Genomic DNA, 21859 nt, shown 5'->3' on the forward strand with positions numbered 1-21859 from the left:
TTGGCTAAAGATATCTTTCATATTTGCTGTAATTCCATGACTAACTTTGAACTGTAGTAGCCTTAAAGGATGAGAGAAGATCTAAAGGAATTTTTCATTTTTCTGAAAACTCATTTGGTTCTAGTGTCATGTAACTTCAGGATGCTGTGGAAATCCAGGGGATTGCTTTATATCAGTCCTGTTTGGTCCGCATTAGGCTACTGCTAGCTGCACGATTAATTTAAGTGTTAGAAGCTTCTGCAATTTAAAGTGACTGTCCTTCATCCTGGTTGATCATTATCTAGTATGCATCTACTTCCACAGCTGCTGTAGTGTTCAGACTTTCTTCTTTGTATCTAAACTGTGATTATAAGACAAGCTATCCCTGTTAGATGGTAAAAGGAGCATAGTATATACAGTGTTTGTAGCTTTTCTGTTTAGTTTTCGAGGACAGCGAAAGTCGTTCCTAAATCTCAGGACTATAGATGATATGTCTGTAGCCTTTTGTATATTGCGTATTCATAGCCAATGTATCTTTTTGACAAATAATGTGGAGTCCAAACTACCAACTTGTAAATGTATTATGTCCACAATGATTTTTTTTTTAAATTCAAGATAGCTTTTGGCTGAAATATCATATGGTAGGTACACTACATCTTATCTAAAGAGCATTTTGTGTGAGCATAAAAGAATTAGAATTACCTTTGCCTGATAGTGGTATTTGTGGAGGTAAACTTATTATGGTTTTTTTCAATTAAAGAATCTTGTAAAAATTTGAGATTCCGTAAGTGATGGCAACAAGGCAGAGATCTTATATATAAGCTGCCAGTGAACTGGCAGTACACTAGTACATTGTTTCCTTGTAACTGTGTTAAAAAAGGGGTTGTATTGCTGTTTTTCATTCTCTCATTGACACTTGCATCACCATGGTTGAACTATTGACCCTAGCTGATCAGATTCTCTTAGTTCGATGCAGTAGTCTTGTGTAAATGGGTATGGTGAGAAGATAATGTACTCCTTATTAAATTAAACTAAAAACATTGTGTGATTGTGTGTGTATATAGGGTTACAATTCTTATCCCTTTTTGTTGTCAGATTCTTATGGAAATGCTTCCAGGGATGGTTTGTGCAGGGAATGCATGTGTCCTGAGTGTGAGAGAGCCATGGGGAAATGGAATAGGTGAAGAGGTTGCATGTGTTTCTGGCAAGAGCAGAAACATACACGGTGGTCTACTGCTAGGGAGCAGACTTACATTGTGAAACTCCCAGCCTTAAAGGATGGGAGATCTGACAGTTCACAAAGTATGTACTGAAGGGAGTGTGTTGGGTGACTAAAAACGAAGTTGGATCTCTTGGCTTATCTGAGTTGGGATTAGTAGGGTTTCAAACCATAAGCAAGAGGAGGGAGAGGTGACACTTCTCTCTTCTGTAGTTACTTACTTCAAGAACTGTGAATTATATTTCAAAATGTAAATCAGTTACTAATGCATATCCAACAATAGATCTCTTCTCTGACAATGTCATTTTCACCTGCTCCAGGTGACCAATTCTTTTATATCATTGTTATCTTCTTGAGACTAAAACCCTATCATGCTGCTTTGCAAGGCAGCTTCATACTTCACTGAGCAGTTGTCATGCAGTCCTTCGGGTGAGGCATGGCACTGAAATTATGGCTCTTTGGGTGGTACATCTGCCAAAATTAGCATTCTTTAAATAGAACACCGCAGGCTGATCACCGTGGGGAATGAGTGGAAATAGATATATTTTCTAATGAAGAGGGTTGTGTGTGTATATATAAAATCACTTTTTTTCCAACTTTGAAGTATGTTGGGACTCTGGGAGCTAAAAACACATTGTAAATTGAAATTGATAGTTTCATCGTTTCTTCAAGATGTGCTCTGATGTTGTACTGCTGTTCTGAGATCATGGGTGTATTAACACCTGTGCAAAAGTTTTACGTTTTATAATTCTATCATAGTAAACTTGAAAAAGCAAAAGTTTTCCATTCCAAAGATGGAAAAGTTTAGTGAAAAATGATCCCAACTGCACCTCTGCCACTGACTTTTACAGTGTGCATTTGGATACGTCTCGTATTTTCTAATAGCTTCGTTATCATGAAGTAGTGGTACTCTCTATATTTCTAGATATAGCAGTATGAGGCTTAGTTGTTTTTGCCACTTGTTTTAGCACTCGGACTAAGAGGAGCCATGTCCAGCATATGTACAGTGAAGGCAATTGCATATTAATTTAAAATCTGCACATGGTGAAGAAATGTAATTAGTGAAACAGTCAAGCAGAATGTGAACATGGACCTCCTTAATCTTAGAATATAGCCCTTGTTTTGGACTAGGGTTTTTTTTTGTTACATATGTATTAACGTTATAGGTTCACTCTGGGGGGAAAAGAGGGGCCACACAACTTCATAATTTTAAAAACAACTAAGCACATCACACCCTTTAAGGTATTTATTCTGCCTAAAACAGACATAGATGGGATTAAAGAGATTACTGGTTAACCTAGAAATCTCTGATTTAAATCTCAAGTTCATATGATTTATTGGCACAGTATCAAAAGGCAGGTTGATTTTTTTTTAAGCTTAACTAGACACAAAAGCATATATAAAGGAAAGTTCCATTTTAATACCACAAACCCACTACTTTTCTATCAATGTTTTTATCAAAGAGGTGAGTGATTATCATGACAAAGTAGAACCAGGCTTAGGAATTCTTAATCTGGTTGTGCCTCGGAGGAAGGAAAAGAATTTTTCTGTAGCTTTAAAACTTTGTGTTAAACTGAAAAGGAACATTATAGTCAAATTTAAGATTACAGTTAGACTTTGCCTGCCTGGTGTATGACATTTCTTGTCTTTGAATACTTCTGGAATAAATTTTTGACTTATCACTGTCTGGGTAGAGTTGGAGCTTGTCTTTTTTTCTTTATTTATATTCAAAATTCAGAAAAATCTCCCTGTATACATTGGAACCTATTTAAACTTACATTCAAACTAATTTTGAAATATAGGAGATGAAAAATGGAGTAAGCATGTAAAATACAACTAAAAATGTGTAAAGGGACTGTATAAATGGCAATAGACTTTACTTTTTGTAAATCTATTCCATGACTGTGGATATATAGAATATATATATATTTTATAAATATATAAATATAAAAATGTGCAGAAATACACATGTCTTGCAGCATCTGTAAACTCCTACTACAGATTATGTTTCTCTGTTAATGCATTTGGTAAACTCTTATATTACAGTGTGTCAATATACCTTAGTTTAGACCAGTGATGTAAAACTGAGATGACAGCATGAGCCAGATCCCAATTTATCTCAGGCTAGTCCCTTGTAAGCACTATTAACTCAGACTGAGAAATAATAACTAAAGTAGTGGAGTAGTGAATCAACAGTATTTTAAATCCTCCCCACATGGCTTTGTAAGAGAATCCAGGCTGTATATAATGCTATTATTTCTTGTTAGAATTCCAAGTGCTACTGTGTACAGCTAGAAATTATTTAAATCAAGGCTTGGATAATGTTTTTTTTCTTTAACTGACATATTAAAACATTGTTGGTGTTTGCTCTGGGTGTTTTTTATTTTCTATTTCATTCCTGTGTTATTTATACAGTGCTAAGAATTTGACTTCTGATGTAATAATTTCTTTACTATTTTTAATCAAAATCAATTTTGCTGGCATTTCTAATGCTTGTCAAGAATAATAAAATTTTTAAGGAAGCATAAATGTTAAGAGTTTCCTTTCTTCATATCCATTTTTGTAATACAGCACCTGGGATATTCTTCTATTATTTTACATTTTAAGGGGGGAGAGATGCTGAAACAGTTTTTCTGGGTGTTCCTCTTCTTGTTAACTGAGAGAACTGAAGTTGTTGGGAGGGAGAAGCTCACATAAATGACATTCCCAGAGCGCGTGTGAGTACTGTAAAGGCACGTGTGTGTCTGCCTTTGGCTTGCCCTGCTGAGCTGGCTTCTCGTGATGTCTCCGGAAAAGACAAGTGCAGCAAAGGGTTAACGTTTTACTATCAACCTCAGAAAGGCACATTTGCAATCCCTCCCAGTCTTGTCTTCCTTTTTACACCTCATTTGCTCACCGCTGCTATTCACTTCAAGGCAGATCCTTTGACCTAAGCAGATTATTGTAGACGCATGAAGGACACAGCAAGCTATCCTGTGCTTTTAAAGGAGGAGATTTTGGCTCCAAAATAGGACACTAAGCTTTTCAGCCTTCTGCTGCTGTACCTAGTCAGCACGAGGCAGTGTCTGGGGGTGCTTAGTGGACTCCTGTGGAATCGGATGGGAAACAAAAGCAGAAGTGGCAGCTGCTGCAAATGTGGGAGCCTGTGCCGTTAGTGGGAAGCGATTGCTAATAAAGGCCTGTGAGACCCGGGTTTCCTTGGTTTCCATGACAGTTATTAGGTAACACAGAAATTGAATTGTCTCCCACAGTGCTCTTGGGGGATAGTGGTGTGAGGGGGTGCTCCAGGGACACAGACTTGCAGCAACTCATCACTCTAAGCATGTGAAACTCTCTGGATTGTTGCACCTTACTTCTTTGTTTGCTGTGTCTCATTTGTGTTTGCAATTTTCTCTGCTTTGCTTTTTTTTTTCTTTTTCTTTTGATGGAAGACCCTGGCATATGCTATACCATTTCTCAAATAATATTTTCCCCTTTTTATTTAGAGCTGAGCTTGGCAAAGAAAGGATATGAACAATTATACAGGTGGGCTACTCGGGGGGAGTGAAGATATAAGGCATCCAAACAGGTACTGGCAACCTGCAGCACTGTAAAAATGCCCCTCCAGCAGATTTCTGTAGTTCCAGCACGGGAGACTGCCAGCAATGGGAGAAGTTCAATGGGCACAAACAAAGAGAAGAGCAAGGAAGTCGAGGTAAGAGGAAGGTTTTGATTTGCTATGGTAGGACAAGTCTGCCTTTGGTAGTCAGTAGGTTTGGCCGCTCAGCAGGATGCAGTGTGCTGGAGCGTTGCACAGTACACATGGGTGCAGCTTTAGCACACTGCAGCAAGATTCTGTGATAGCATCATGTCAACATTACAGAAAGAAGGAGCCTATTTTAAAAACAAAATAAATAAATGAAGGAAGTTGGAAACTGGATTAGGGGGTTCTAACAATTTCATTTAAGTGCTTGCAGCCTGCTAATACTGACAGTCACTGTTCCCTATAAGCTGTAAAGTAGCAGTTTCTTTATAACAAGTTGGATGAAAAAGTAGTTTTAGTAAAATTCCTATCTCTGCTTAAAACCAAGAAAAATACCATTCTAAAGCTTGTCTTTCTAATACACGTGTTATTCATAGGCAACATAGGCATGAGCTCTATGACTTAGTCTTTTAGAGGCATAAGTGTTTAGATTTTTATCCCTTGACTGACTTTCTTTGATTCATAAACATACAAAAGTGTTGTTTCATCAGTAAATATCATATCCTGTTGTCTCTCAGTTAAGAAGAAACTGTAGATTTGTATTGTATTAGTGGTTAGTAGAAAAAATACAGAAAATCTGTGTAATTTTAGTGGTATTTTTACCTACCTGTTGGAATCTCTTTTGCTACGTAGATCAAACATGCATTGTGCAAGACCAAAAAAAAAAAAAAAGACATCCCTTCCAATCCCAAAACATAAGTAGTCTGTTTGTAGATGTAGCAGTAAATGTATATAACATAGACATCTGCTTTTTACAGACATGTTTCTTGTCTCTATGTTTTTCTTTTTCTCTCACTGTATGGAAAATAAGGAACTATTGGGAAAACAAACATGATGTCTTTTAAGTATTGTCTGAGAGACTGTGACAAACTGCATCCCTGAAAGGAGTCTTTGTGTTTGTGTGACATAGTTTGCAGGAAACTGTTAAGTTCAACAGATGGTTGATATTTGTAACAGGTCTGTGTTTGTGGAAAAGCATTGGGTCTTGGTTTTTTTTTTAATTTGAGATAATTTTTTTTCCCAACATTTGGCTATAAAAAGTTCACTGAATATGATTATTCTGTTTTTTGTTTGAGCACTTCTGTATAAGCAGCATCCTTCCCTAGAAGTAGTCTCCCGTTGTTTACTGATAGCATTAGCATCAGAGTTTCTAACATTTTGAGATTTGTGTCCTGAAATGGAAAACTTTTGCTTTTTTTTTATTCTTTTTTTGACTGGTTAAAGATGAAGGTTCAGGTGGAAACTGTATTAAGACTTGGGGCGCGAAAAGTGGAAATATAGAATGTTACTTGGCTTAAAATTGCTCTCTGAGATTCTTGTTTTAATTTGATCATTGGAGTTAACTGAAGAATACATGCAACATTCACTCTGGTCAGATAAGTGTGGTCGTTAATTTAGGAGTGGAGGAAGTGCAGAGCTTCTGCATTGTAAGAATCATCTCATGCACTTTTCTGGGTTTTTTTTTCCTGTGAGGGCTGGTTTGCATCATTTCAGCAAGACTCCAGTGTCTCGGAAAACCAAGTTTCTTCTTGAATGTTGTGGAAGTCATATACCAGAAATTATCAAAATGGTATGGATAATGAAGTTCATGAAAGTTCTCATCTAAAATTAATATAAGAAGTACCAAACACCAACCTAAAAAACTCGCAACCAAACTTCAAGTACGTGGTACTCATTGCTAAACTGCTCTCTGCTGGGCAGAGCCTAATCATACTGCTTGAATATGTGCTCATCCCTTAAGGTTTATGGCTGGAATTTATACAGTGTAAAAATCCCTAATGTTATTGATAGAGATTGTAGAGTGGTAGAGACTAATGTTTTTCACATAATATCTGCAGTTTATGTAAACTATGATGTTCAGGTTTGTTTTATGGATGTAGTGTGGGAGAATTGAACCAGCCTTTTTATTGGCTAAACAGAGATTGCTCAGGCTTATGTAGATGGTCTTTTATCTCAGCAAATCCTGCACAGCATGGTCCTCACAAAGGGAAACTTCCTTGCTGGTACTCAGTGTATGTATCTCTGTTGGTGAGGGTCTTCTGGGTTCATGGTATCCACTGCTGTTGTTTCTGCAAGTACCTGCTTCCTCTGCCTTTCCATTACAAGCTTTTTGAGGTGGAAGCTAAATAAAGTAGTTAAATGGGCCTCTAGCTGAGAGCATCAAGCTGGTTCAGGTTCAGGAAGACACGAACAAAGGAAATGTCTGAAAGGTCTTCCAGTTGCTAGGATAACAATTGTTAGGATTGTATGCCAAATTCTGTTACTGCCAAAGAATTTTATATGATGTCCATACAACAGCATTAAAATTAATGAAGAGTTCATCTTCTGCCTAATTGCAGAGCTTGCTGCAGTGAACTATTTCCAGGTTCATGGTGAATTACATAAATCTACCTGACTTAATCATATACAACTGAGGTTCTTAATGATGCAACTCATTCTGTAATGCTTTTCTGTCATTTTTAGATGCCCATAGGCATGCTTTATCTGAAGGTTTTAATGTGTCTATGCACACTTATAGATAATTGCCAAACATTGGTCTATCTTTAAGAATATTAATTGTGGTACTGATTTGGAGCCACAAGTGCCCATAAAGAATATCTGACCAATATTAGGATTAGAGGTGTGATAATGGCTAGAGAGAGCTTTTACAGACAATCTTTCTATGCAGTATCCTTTGTGGGAGCAAAAACTTTACTGCAGTCTATTCCTATAATTTTTGAGTGATTTGCCTCAGTACCTAGCAGAAGTTGTAGCTAACCATGGAATTTACATCAGATTTAACTATAGAGCCTCTTTGAATATAGTCTGAAGATGAGGTAGGTTTTTTCCATAATGAAGCAATGAAAATGCTTAGGTGTTGAATAATCTGTTGCAGCAGCTGTGCACTACATTTCAGTATGCAGGTGTAATCTTTTGCTAGTTTGTTTCACTGATTTTGGAAAAGCTTAAGAGTCATTAGTGCTACTTGTTTTGCCTCAAACATTTAAGTGAACAGGCTATCTTTCTTATTCTTTTAGTTGGAAAAGATTGTTGCAGAAATGAAGTATAGAGTATAGAGTGCATTCACAACATGATGTGGGCTTTGTTGTTTTTTTTTTTATTCAGTACTTAAGTCATCTTTCTTCAATATTTGAGAAATATCATCACTTTATAGTGAAGTGTAGAATTATGTTTCTGTGACAAAGAAAAACACTTGGGTGTCTGTTTTCAGAAGACTTTACTAATAGAACTGTTGTTCAGAGCGAATCAGGTCAAATTGTCATCAGGACTCCAAATCTAGTTATAGTTTTGAAAACATAGACTTCAGTGCCTTGAGACCAGGGCCATATTAATATATGACTCCTATTTTATATATATATAGTATTTAAACAGTTATGTTGAATTTCTAGTTGATCTTCTCCCCTGTGATAAAAAAGAAATGTATATGATTCCTCAAGAACATTGGTTGATGATATGCCTGCTGTGGCTGATAGTTTTATTGTTTGCTTGTGAGCATACACAGTGATGTTCATAAAGTAACCTCTGTTTACATTGTCTTGCGTATGTATGAGCATGGATTATTATTCTCAAGTGTGTTAAGTACAGACAGAAAATTTCATATTGTAAGAAAATTGGACAGGGCAAGTGAGTGAAGGTTAAGCAAAAATACTACATAATGCTAACCAAGAGTTTCCAAGGGTCATAGGATAAACTGCCATGACTACTGTGGAAAAATAAACTTTAATGTTGTATACTCAGAATGTAAAAGCCAACAATTGATGTCATGATATGGGAGAGAAGATACTCCTTGCTGCCAAACTAAATTTATAGACACTACACCTTTTCAACTTAACCAGTTTTCACTATGTGATACTGGAAAATTTACATGTTGTTTTTAAAAGGATTAGTACAGTGAACTTTTGTCCATCAGAAGGAAAAATTAGATCTGTTTATCTGAGTGTAATAATTTCAGAGTACAAGATACTTGAATAAAAACCCCAGTGACAGAATCAGTCAGTGATTTGGTTATCTTGCAAGATTTTCATTAGAAGAAAAGAAAAAAAAAGGCCTTTTTAGTATGGCTTTTGGACACATTCATATGATGATATGACTTGCTTGTTATAGTGATGAGTCTTATTCTGTTGCCCGTAAACCAAACCAAATATCCTAAAGATGTTACAAAATTTGATATTCTGTAATTACTATTAACAAGTAATAACTTAGCCTTGTTATTGTTGCTTTACTTTTATTTTTGATTCTTTGCTCATAAGTTACTGGTAAATGGTTTTTTACTTACACCTACTGTGTTTCTGTAGTCTTAATATATTTCCTTGTTCTGGCAGAGGTGATGAGGACTGTAAGTTTCCTTCACAGAACTTCATACAATGTAGTAAGATGCAAGAAGGAATCCTCACTCCAATGTTTATTGTACTTTGACGTGAAATTGAGTTCTGCAGTCTGCACAGTTTTGTGCTGTGAAAGAAATATTGGACCTCTGTGTGTTCTTCAGCAGTGTTTTCAGGTTTTTGCCATATCAAAGGCAGCAAGAAAGCAAGAGACCTGCAATTTTGGAGGCTTTAAATGTTACCAGGGAAATACTTTGACATTTATGGAGGGAGTATGGTAAATTAGATTTGAATTTTGTGATTTTACTGTAGTGTTTGTACCTTAAAAAAAAGTAAAGAAAGAAAAAATGTGTTGCTCAAAATGATGTGTGCTCATTTATTGTGAAAAGCATGCATTTTTTTTGTAAGCAGATCTTCAAGTCAAAATTGAAACTGAAAACTCAATTTTTTGAGTAGCTGTTAACATTTCTTTTAAACACCAGACTAGAGTTTCTGCTAAGGTTTACCTTTAAACCTGTAAATAGTTTAGGAGATATTGACATGTTTTTTAAAGGAGGAAGCAGTAGCTAAATGCTCTTGGTGGGAATTGTGTTATATTTACCTATGTTATCTCACTTGTTCCTTACTTAATTTTAAATAGATGTAATGATAGATGAAATACTTTTAAAGGCATACACTTCTTGTGTGATACAAAGAAAATAGAGTTTATATATTTCTATTAAATGATTTTCATGTTATTTTTTTTTAGGGTTATATTAGGTTTTTTTGTTGTGATTATTTTTTGTTTGGTTGGTTTGATTTTATTTTTTTTTTTAGATAAGGAGGCATAATATTTAGTGTAGTTAAAAATGTTAGTGGCTTTGATCACTTTACCAAAGGGTGAAAATAGAATAACTCCTGATATGTAAAAATGTCACTTATACCAAGGCATGTGATACAAGGAATAAAAGTTTTAGAATTGTGGGATACTGATGAAATTATACTCAAGCCAGATAGATGACTTTGATTTTGTGGCTGATTATCGTACAATCTCAAAGTTTCTTAGGTATAAATTAGGTATAATTTAATAGATAAATAGATACAGTTGGATTTTTTCCTACAGGAAGGGTAAAGATGTTTGTTTTCAAAGACAAATGCTTGAAAACAGTCATATAATTACAGTCTCTTTAGGAAGTATAGTTTTTTATTCAACAAGAGATATGGGGATGGGAGAATGGAGAGGGGAAGCTCTAGCATATGAATCAGATTACTAATGTACTCTGGCATTGAACTATGAACTCCCTTCATAGTTTTTTTAATTTAAAGCTCATTTTGGACTTGATGTCACATGAAATTTATGAAAAATCGCTAATCCTGTTTATTGTCAATGGATTGGTATTTCTCAAAAGGGAGGTTATTTTCCTTTTCTTGACATGACCATGGTTTGGATTTCTACGCTATGTTTGCATGGAAATCCCAGTGTATCTGCAGTTATAAGACACTGCTTCCTGGTGAAGTTTTTATGTATTTTTTTTTGGTGATATATTGCTTTTGTGTTCAGTGGTTGAAGTTCTCCCAAAGTACAGCTGTAAATTTGACTGAGGCTTGCTTAGTTATCTTTAAGATGCTTTAGAAAATTAGGTTCTTTATCAGTAAGTCTTCTGGCCCCTGTTTGGGAACTTTATTATTTTGATCTACCATGTGATTCTTATGACAAGCAATTTCATGACAGTGAGAGAAATGACAAATGCGACCTAATACAGGCTAGATTTTTTTCTAATAATTTTGGGTCCTTGTTCCTTTTTAATATTTCTGTGAATAAAAAACATTGCTACCCATAAGAAAATAAGAGATTGCTTGCTGTGCTTTTTTTTAGCATGCTTTGGGATATATTTTCCCAATTTGAGTTTCTGTGTATTGACTATGCATCAAATACAAGTATTGATTTTAAAATTGATCTTTTCACTGATAAAGGATTTGAAGCTTAAGATTCCATATCTCAGTAGCCTTATGCCTCTTTATGTTTGTAGCCAATGCTTACAGTCTGCTGGTGCATGTCTTATGATGCTGCTGAAGTTTAACTACAAGTCTCATGAAGAGAGCTCTCATAATTCCTTTTATCTCTGGAATACCCAGTTCCAGTAAATTGAAAGTTTGTGCTTGTGTTTGTGTTTTCCCTCTCCTACTCTAAAATGTCTCTGAGTTTAAAATATTAGGCTTCAGATTTCATTTAATTTCGTTTTCTTTCTAATGTTATTAGAAACATCAGCTCTATGTTATTCATTAATGTTATTAAACATCAGCTGTTTCACATTATGGGATGGGATGATTTAACTTTAATAAGAAGATAGAGGATGGTTCTCAACCTACTTTAAAGTATTAGTAGATGTTTCAACTCTTCTTCTAGGCTTTGAATACACAAGACTCATGACTTCATTTCCCCATCAGTGCTATCTTTTAAAATTGTCACAGCAGGAACAGTCTGTGTAGACAGTAGAAGCATTTACTTGTTTAGAATACATTATTCTACTGTATTCATGTTGTGGAATGAAACTTTTCAGTCATTAGCATGATGCCTATACCTTCATTTGTCTCAGTTATTAGCCAAATGTGCCCAGCTATGTAGTCATAGGATTATGTGAATATAGAAGGTTGGGACTATTTTAGTGTCAATAATAAGAAAATTGTCTCTTGGAGCAATTAGATGATTGTCTGCATCCATTGGCATGTGATCCAAAGGAAACCCTTTTAGTTTACTCACTAAATAAATTTGAGATTACAGCTGTATTTACAGCACCATCATGCTGAAAAGTTTAAAGTACAGTAATGTCTTATTGATTTTAAAGAAGTGTTTGTCTTATTAGAGAGATTTGTTCTATAGTGGCAGTCCAAATAAAAGAAAAACCCACGCTGTCATCATTTCTCTTAAGGAATCACACTTGCAGATGCTTAAAGGGAGAATTTTCCATTCTGTACTGTATCATTTCTGCAGTAGCCTGTTGCACTGGCTTTGTTGGTTTGTGGGGAATGAAGATACAGCTAGCACTTCACCCCCTTATTGCTCCTTATAGTTCTGGGCAAGAAATCAGAAACCATCATTTCAGTATGGGATGTAAATGTCAAGTACGTGGTGCAATAACAAAATGAAGTATAGGTAAGGGTCAGACAGCAATACTGTGTTAGTATTGCTGCATTGACTATATTCCTTCCCTTTACTTCAGACACTCTCTTTCTTTATCTTTGAGAGAAAAATAAAATGCTTCTGATCGCTTGACTTCTCCAGTGGTATGCAAGTCGTTATTACAGTGCAAATGGTTAATTGGACAAATCTTGTGAAAATAGTGCATTTTGTTGGTGAAATATGTTCTGAAGACGTGTTTCACTTTTGACAGTGAACCCTGCAGTGCTGGTGAGTAGGGACCAAGATGTCTGAGTATACTATATCACATGATGGATGCAGCTAGAAGTGGTTGTGCTTAGGCAGCATACATGGCCCAAAGAGGAATGGGTAACTTTGTAGACTGTGTGCCTGGAAGGACACTGTCTGCAGTGCTGGGTGAGAGAGTGAAAGGTGCTGGCATTGCATAGGACAGTGATTGCATGACTCTTGTGAAAGCTTTACTGCTCTCCCAGTTTTCTGACCACTTCAGACTTTTGAGCTGAATACAAGAGACCAGACACAGGTGGGAATGTGGATTGGGTTTCCCGAGCCCTGTGTCAGGGCTGTAACACTGTTACTGATGGGAAGCGACCGGAATGCCTGTTAAGACCTTCTGATGCTGCTGCAGTCTCCTCCAGTGAGGAGAGGTCACAGCATGCACAGGGCAGTGCCACTGTGAGCTCAGCCTATCCGCGTGCTGTGCTTGAAATCTGTTTCAAGACTCATTAGTGAGGAATCCCCTCTGTAGCCACTGTCTGCAGGTAGTGTGCTTTGGCCCTCCTGAGCCACAGTGAAAGTACTGAGTGCTGGTTCGTTGATGGTCTTCTTCATAGGATCCATGGGTAACCATTTAATGCATGAAAGTAGTCGTATTTTTATGGTAGTTTTGCAGCTGTATTTCTTTCCCCTCCCCCCATCACCCATAAATGCCGTTATTTGAGTCATTAGAGCAATGTCCATCTAAATTATAGTCCACTTAAATTTGATGGGCACCTCACAGCACTCTGACTTTGGTTCTAATTCCAGATGTATTTTTCTGTGCTTTCATTTTTCTCTTCTGAAATTTGTGTGGCACTGCTCCTTCTGCTTTCATAGAACATTATGAAATCCCATTTTCTAAGGGATATGAATGTGATGTGTTGTATTGTTTCCTATAGGTGGATCCTGTAGGTAAAAAGTTTCCATGGAAACAATAAACCCTTCAGCTTTTACCGTTTCCACCTAATCATGAAAGTTCTGTGCATACAGTGCAGCTTGGATCAGCTTACTTCTCATGTGGAGGTTCCTTGCTTTTTGCCATTTTAAGCTTTGTTTAAAATACAAATGTTAATCACTTATCTTTTGTGCATGTGTTGAGTGTGGTTGAGAATTTGGACTACTTGTTTCATTGTCCATTTATAATTTTTGAATATTAACTCATAAGAACTAAAAATCATAACTTAGAAGAGGTTGGAAGAATAATAGTAGAATTTGATGCAGAACTGTTGAATCATAAATAACATATCACTTGGTATTTGTGACCTCCAGGATATAGCTTGTCATTCTTGAAATTTTTAGTGCCTGATCGTATGAGTGTTTGAGGATTTTTTTCTTCAATAATACAACCTTTATTTATGTGACCATGAATCATGTTACTGCTCTTCTGTGTTTTTAGCAGACAGGTGGATGGACAGTTTAATATTCCATAAATTATTTCAAGGTTCTGGTTTTCCAATCAGGCTCACAGTATTCCTTTCTGATAAAACAAAAAACTCAGTAGACTGGTCAGGATAGTGCAATGCCAAATGTACAAGGAATTAAAAAGAGTAACCGTATAAAAAATGATGGGCTCCAAGGCTGTCATTCAGAATTGTCTGCTTCAAAACATTTCAAACTGAAAAAAGAGTCAAACCATTCAGAATGGGTTTTGCATATTTTCACAGATTGTGTTATCAAGCTTTTTCTCTGCAATTGTAATTGTAAGACAGTGGCTTCTAAGAGAAATTTGGCATTCTTGCTTAATAACATGACTTAAGAATGAGCATTGCAGTCTTTACTTGCAGAGGTGTCATAGTCTCAGTGTCTGCCACCAACCAACCTGGGCAGAAGATTTTGAGTTAAATTAAGATCTTAATATAGAACTCCCTACTTCTGAATTGCTGCTGTCTGGTTGTTACAGGAGAAATATGACAGAATCAATTTTCTCTCTGAAGCTAATGTAACCATTATTGTCAAATAGCTAAGCTTAAATAAATAGATTATGACATAACTGGGAATAACTACTCTGCTGCTGCTATTTGCAGTTAAGTCCACAATGCTGCCATACACAAGTGAAGGACCTATTCTATAACACCTTGGGGTACCACTTTAGTGTCTGTTCTGAAAAAGGTCATTAACCTACAGCATTTTGTTAACCTAATTTTTTCCTGAATTAGGGGAAAATGTAAAGATCTGATGATTGTATTTTTGATTCATAAAATGTTTTCTGATAAAATGATTACCCCAATTTATACAGATATCTCTGTACGGTAACTTGATGTGCAGATACGTTAAATGCAGGTTAAATGTGTCTGACTAAAGTTTAACTGAGCTCTTCCATGTGACATCTTTTTTTTCTTGTTTGTTTTTTTCCTTGGAAACCCTACATTAAGAATTGACACTTCCTAGTGTGCACAAGCATATTCTGTTTGCCAGTCACTTTCTTGCAGAATAATGTTTGGCACTGAGTAGAATCGGAAGGGTGGAACTCTTAAGAACCAAATGCTGTACTTCTACTAGTAGTGAAGTATTACTCTGTTCAAAATAAAACCAAGCAAACCCTGCTGATGTTCTAGCTCTTCTATGAAGTAATTAGTCAAAGTATACCTAGCCTTTAAATCAAATGCTTAGACTGCAAAATAAGTTTTATATCTCCTTACATTACTAATAACCAAGATTTTGGTGACACTCAAAATAATAATGTAATATTATATGTCACATAAGTTTAAGTGGCATTATGTGACATAATAGCATGTCTGAGTTCTCACACTTGTAGTGCAAATACCTATTCCCAATTTTATGCTGCTTCAGTTTAATGAGAGAAAAACTAAATGGTATTTCTTTGGTCTTAACTCTGCCTGGATTGCTGCTAAGATTTTTAATGCTGAACTACTGTTTCAGATATGATTTATAGAAACAAACTCACTGTCCTTCCCATGATGAAGAAGAAAAAATCCTTATATTTTTTGCTTTGCATATTGCTCTGTGTGGTGGGGGATTCTTAGTTGTTAATTGTGCTGTCTTTTATAGTCTAGATTGACTGCTGGAGCTATGTTCAATATATTGTCTGAGTAATTAGTCTTTTTTTTAAACAAAGACTTTTTTTAAAAAATCTTAACATGTTTATTTATTAAGAAAGTTAAAAAATTGCAACTTATTACGTGCAGAAGACTAATTCTGAAAAGAGGTTGTGTCATGTGGGACCCTTATTTTGTCTAAGCTCATCTAAGTGCAACGTAGAAACTTTGTGCAATCTAGAAGAGTGTTGCAATAAACATTTGCCTCTTAGCAGATGCTTTTTATGTTTTAACCATTTTATTAGGAAAAGATATAAGAGGAACATGTAAATACAAATCCTGGTAGGGAACAATCGTGAGCATTCACTTGGCATTCATGGTAAAAGGTATATGAATAAAAATATGAAAATATATTTAAAAGGTATGCAAATCCCTAATCTTGAATTTTGTTGTTTCGTGAAGCAACAAAACACTGAGTTTTGCTGGTTTTCTATGAGAACTGATCTCACTGTGTGCTGAGTGCTTCAATGAGATGCTAGATGCTTTCAGACAAGGAGATTTAAGAAATTTCTGAGGCATCAGGCATCTTTTTCCTTGCTAAATCAAAGGCCTGGCTGGTATTTCAACTAAATAAATCTTAGCTGAAGATACGCTGAGATCTTCTTTCTGTCCAGGAAGGTGTTTGGATATGAAGCACAAGCTTGTGTACTACTTTGGTTTTTGTTCTTTAGGTACCAAGTCTCCCATGTTTCTTAGGGTAATCTTTTGACTTATTTTTCTATCTAAAGTTAGAAAGGTGTGTTGTGGGGGTTTTTTTGTTTGTGTTTGGATTTTTGTGTGTGTGTTTTTTATTTGGTTATTTTTGTTTTGTTTTGGTTTGGTTTGGTTTGGTTTTTTTTCACATGATGGACTTTGGCTGTTTTACATCATTGGTTATCCTTCCTTCATCTAATGGGCTTGATTATTTCTGGTTATTGAGTACTGTATGTAGGAGCCGTTTTGGTTGTAAAATTAGTTCTATAAAGAATGTTAATTCTGTTCTGTACCAGGGGTCTTTTTTGTATGGATTGTTTTTCTGTCTCTTTCAGCAATTTGTAGGGTCTTGTTTTTCATGGTAATCCCAAAGGGCTTTTTCTTTCTTTTTTATGCCTCATGCCACTACCTGTGATAAAATTTCTCTAAAATTTCAACAAATTGAGACTATCGGATATAGGCTGAAAGAACCTCCAAGGTGATCGTTGGTCTGTATAAACAGTACTTACTTGTGAGTGACAATCAAGTTTTGAAAAATTTGAACTTCGGGCAAAAAAATGCCCAAATTTACTTCTTTTTGGTGTTAAAACACTGACTTTGGAAAAAATGGAAGAAGGATGGCATTTCAGAGTAAAAATTTTATGCCCTAATCAACAGGGAACTTTTACCTGCTGTCCTCATAAAGTCAATTGCATTTGGTTTAATGTTAGGGCCACAAAAAACCACATTACAAAACGCTGGCCTTCATTCTGCACTGAAAATTTATGTCTGAATAGCAATTATTTGTCATGATGTAAAATTATGAATATAAAAACAGGAGAGTGGGTCACTGTGAAAATCAATTCAGAACACTTTACACACTGAGTAGATGCTCCATAAAATTTATCTTACACAAAAAGAGATAAATGCATGGGCCATAAAGAAGCGTGCAGCAGAAATGCCAACTGTAAATTTGCACGGGTTTTTTTTCTGTGTAAGAACAAAAGGTTTAAAGGAAATACCTATCAAAAAAATCCCCACACTGCAGAGCTGAGCAGTGAGGAGAAGGTACCCCTTGGCAAAGGTGGCCATACTGATCCTATTCTTACTGTGAGTTTGTACAACTTTCATGACTTGGAGAGCAAGAATCTGCAACTTGAAGACACCAGATGAGTGAAGTGTGTGTATGTGCATATGCCTGCAAGTCTCCAGAGTCTGACTTCTGTGTGCAGAAGTCTCTGGCATAGGTCAGAGAGTATAGTAATTTTCTGACATAATTACTTTTTCCCAGTGTCACCTGCATCTGAACATATTTCTGCAATTACATTTAATTTTTTGGGTTTTTTGTTTGTTTTAATAGGAAACTTTCTTGAAGAAAGATTGAAATTATGTGTAAAAATGAAGCAATAGCTCATTAAATAATAAATATTGAAGCTCATGATCAAACATTTAAAATATCTGTATCATGTTTACCTAGGGTATGTGGAATTGATGAATGGGAAATTGTTTTCAAATATTTCTAAACATCAAATAATTATTCTTCCCACATTCTCTTTATTCATTCTTCATGACTGCATAAAGGCTGTACCTCTCTTCCCTTATGACATTTAAAAATGAAGCTTCATGATACCCAGTATGTTCTTAGCTTTCAGATTTGGAGTAAGAGATTCAGGGACGAAGAAGTATGTATGATACCTGTGAAATAATACATAGCTGTTAAATGCAGAGTTGTATTACAGCAGGCAGCATTTGCAGAATTCTCAGTTAATACTAAGTACCACTTAATCAGTGTCAGATATGTTTTAAACTGCACAACTTAAAATAAGAAATTTATAGACTTGAAACAGAGAGAGGATGCTAGGGATTCTTGATTGTAATATTTGACGGTCCAGTGGTTCCCACCTCTCAGTGAGATAGTTAAAATGTGGTGTTGGCATAATGTATTTAATTTAAATGATTTTTCAAGAAATGTATTTTTGCATTTTGAGGTCCCTCAAATGCAAATTTCAGTTGTTATTTCTTAGAGATATTAATGTGGATTTAATATGAGAAAGTTCTGCACATAATATAGGACCTTCTTAAGGGGAAAAATATGTATTTTCACAGGGGAATTCAGGGTGTTGTACCTGCAAGAACAGGAGAACAATATGGCATAAAACCATTTAGTAACAGAATATAAAATAAATCACTAAACAAAATGGTAAAGTGGGTGGACAGCAATTTCTGTTTTAAGATTTCTTTTCTATGAAACTTGCACATACTGTAAGGACACACAAACACTGATCAAGGCTCCTGCTCCTCTGACCCAGTTGAGTAGCACCGTAGGCTGCAACAGGGTCAGTTGCTCCAAAGGGTCTGTATGCTGAGTCCTGGCTTGCAGCTGGCTTTTTTGAGTAGCCAGCTGTTTCACATCAGACTCAGCCTTCTACATGTTTTTGGCACCCGTAGATGGTTTGTCACTGAGAGGCACCCTTCTTCACTTTTTGTTGCTTTCTGACTTGGGTGGTCAGGTTAAACTGCCAATTGCTTTGTTGCTGGATAGCCCCCAGCTAATCCCCATGAATCTGAAGGCAATTAGTGGTTGTTACCTGAGTTACTGTGACTTTCTGGCCTCTTACCTTGAATATGTTACAAGGACATAAAGTCGTATGACTGCTTTATTTTCTTTTCCTTGCATAGCTAACCTATGGAATAGGATAGACCTTCTCATTTGGCAGGGATTTGGGTCAGCCTTCCCTATGCCATTTACATGTGTTATCAGTCACAATTATATTTGGTTTTCAAATTGTCATCTAACTGGTGGGCATACCTATGGTTCAGACCTTGTTTTATCTGAGTGATGCCTTCAAGTAAGCTTTGCCCCATGACACACACATATACGTGCGTGTATGTGCATATATTTTTTTAAGAAGCTTGCTAAGATAACAAATTGGCAATATTCATAGTTCGTGTTGCTCAACACTTTTCATTATGAAGGTGTTTTTTGTTGGTAACAGTTTTGCTGGGCTTTAACTGTTTGGCCCAAGTGCTCTGTGCTGTCTCTCAGTGAAAAATATTCAGAAGAGATGATACAGGTATGTCCCTGAATAAAGCTGGAAAAATTGCTTCCTTTGATTGTGTTAAAGATTTAAAATAAAAACATACTTGGAGTTCCTAGTCTTTGCTTAACATTTGTTAATAGTATTTGCTAAGTAAATCTGCTAAAACAACAATAAAAAAATCTAAAAAATGATAAATTACTACTTTCTCTTTCTGACAGTATTTATTTAAAAAAACAATTTTCATAATACCTTGAGAATACACTCAAAGTATGACTTCATTTTTAATTTGTTTTTAGTTTCATTAAAAAATTTAATTCTGAAATGAATTATAACGTTATGATTTTTCTCTTGATTTGAAGTTTCCTAAATAAGGGAGAGGAATTTAGATAGCAAACAGCTCAAAGTGTATTTTCTTTACTTTTTTTTCTGCATTATCATTTCTGCAACTTCTGAGATTATCTGTCTCTTTGTTTAATCTGTTGAGTATTTTATGTGCTATCCCTTTACTTTCCTTCCATTTAATCGTAGTAGGTCACATACCAAAACTTGATCTTTTCTTAAAAGTTCCTCTCTTCAGTGCCTGGTTTAATTTCAGTGTATTGGCTGTTCAGATGGTGCAGACAGTTTTGTAGTACTGTTAAGTCAGAATGGTGATATTTACTGTGTGAAGTATATATTGCTGGTTAATAAAGTGACACTCATCCACCTGCAGTCAGTTAATGGATTGATATTATTTGCATATGTCCCCTGATATAGATCTCTTGTTTGACATGATTTTTGTACCCAACTTTTCAGAGTTTTTGTTTCTACAGGGAGGCCCTTCATTTTCCATTTTATCTAATGATGCAATTTAATGCTAGTTTCTAGCACAGAATAGCAGTTTAAGAATTTATCTGACCAATGACACAAGAATGTTAGATTCATTGAATTTTGAGGGTTAATAATTCAAATTTTCATCATCTATGAGACATGAAAGATATTGACTAACATAAATGGTATCTGATTCCCCTGTCCTGTGTCTCCTTTTTCCTGCTGAGAAAGTCTGTACAGAAGGCTAGAAGCCAGCAAACATGTGGCATGATATGCATTTTTATTTTTTTTTTCCGTAGTAAAATCAGATGAAGATGTTGTAAACCAAGCCTATTAAAATTCAAAGTATGCAGATCATTGCAGGGAGTGCAGGTTACGTTTTTGCTTCAACAGACACCCTGTTATTTTACACAAAAGCTTACAGTCATTTGGAAATACTGTATGAATTTTAAATTTGTTTCAGTATCACTAGTTGTAAAACTCCTATCTTGCTCTCCACAGTTTGCTATGCTAAAACTTTAAACATCTCCTGCTTCCAAAATGCAAAAGACTATGATGCTATTTAAGAGTGAACAATAAAACTATAGTTGGATGGGTAAATCAGCAAAATTTGCAGCCCTAATAAACTGCAAACACATTTGAGAGGCTTATCAGGTTTTATTGTCTTGCACTAGGCATGTAATACTGTAATCCTTACAGCAGTTTCTTACCATAAATCAGAATTGCAATAAACAAACACAGAAGAAAGTTTTGGTAGTTTTGAGTGCCTTCTAATATTATTTGTTAAATATGAAACTGATAGTTCTCTAGAAGGCTTTAAACTTTTAAAGCAGATAGTAATAAACTTTCTGCTCATCTTAGCCCTCTACACAAAGAGTATAGTTTCTTAAATTTTCCATATATCCAATCACAATTATGATAATGTTGATCCTACAAATATTTTCACTGTGTTCTCTTTTTCATAATTACTATATGTAACTACAGTGACACAAAGATAAATATAAACAGTTCTTGCTCAGAAACATAGAAGAAATTAATGAAGAATGAGGAAAAAAGTGGTGCAACAACAGTAAAAAAAGCAATTTGGGGAAAGTGAATCCATTACTGTGGGCCACACAATTTTATTTAATTTCATTTTAATAAGATCTGTTATTTCTTCCTACATGTGAATGTGTATTTATATGAAGACAATACCGAGCATTTATACTAAGCATAGGCTTAGTCTTAGTGAATTTGTTGCTTGTACCATTTCTTTATAAGGATTTTTATTTTCTATTTAAAATCCAAATGGTCTTATGCGTCAGGATATAATTCATGTTACTACTAAATCATCCAGTTAGCTACTTACTGTTCTAATTAAAAGGATTAAAAACATAAAAGTTCACTGTTTGTTAAAAGAATGGGTTTTGGCTGAGAAAAGTAATGATGTCAAGTTCAAGAATATTATGTTTCTTCACAAAAGGTTGAAGTCCTGTTACAAAATAACTGTTAAAAAGGTGAATCATAATTAGCTTTTTTGAAAAGTAGTGAATCTTCAAACAGTTTACAAGACTCCTTTCTTTCCCCTACACATAAAGGAGTAAGTGTATTGATCAACATCTTTGGGAATCGATGGCAG

General features: G+C 35.4%; 1 protein-coding gene and 1 long non-coding RNA gene across 4 annotated transcripts in view; one reads left to right on the forward strand and one right to left on the reverse strand.

Annotated features, from left to right (window-relative positions):
- MARCHF1 (membrane associated ring-CH-type finger 1) overlaps positions 1-21859 on the forward strand; it is a 228838-nt gene that overhangs the window by 94806 nt on the left and 112173 nt on the right. Inside the window, exon 1 of one of the 3 annotated variants that reach the window (XM_051789522.1) lies at positions 4687-4892. The exons of the other annotated variants lie outside the window; for them this stretch is intronic. The gene's annotated coding sequence lies outside the window, so the exon portion shown is untranslated. Of the gene's footprint in view, positions 1-4686; positions 4893-21859 lie in introns of those variants that run through there. 3 annotated transcript variants of the gene reach the window in all.
- Positions 1-21859, reverse strand: part of LOC127471985 (uncharacterized) — a 200585-nt gene that overhangs the window by 89505 nt on the left and 89221 nt on the right. The window lies entirely within an intron of this gene.

Source organism: Manacus candei, unplaced genomic scaffold (assembly GCF_025592945.1).
Source record: "Manacus candei isolate 608988 ecotype Guabito, Panama unplaced genomic scaffold, ASM2559294v1 h1tg000028l, whole genome shotgun sequence".
Lineage (NCBI taxonomy): Eukaryota > Metazoa > Chordata > Aves > Passeriformes > Pipridae > Manacus > Manacus candei.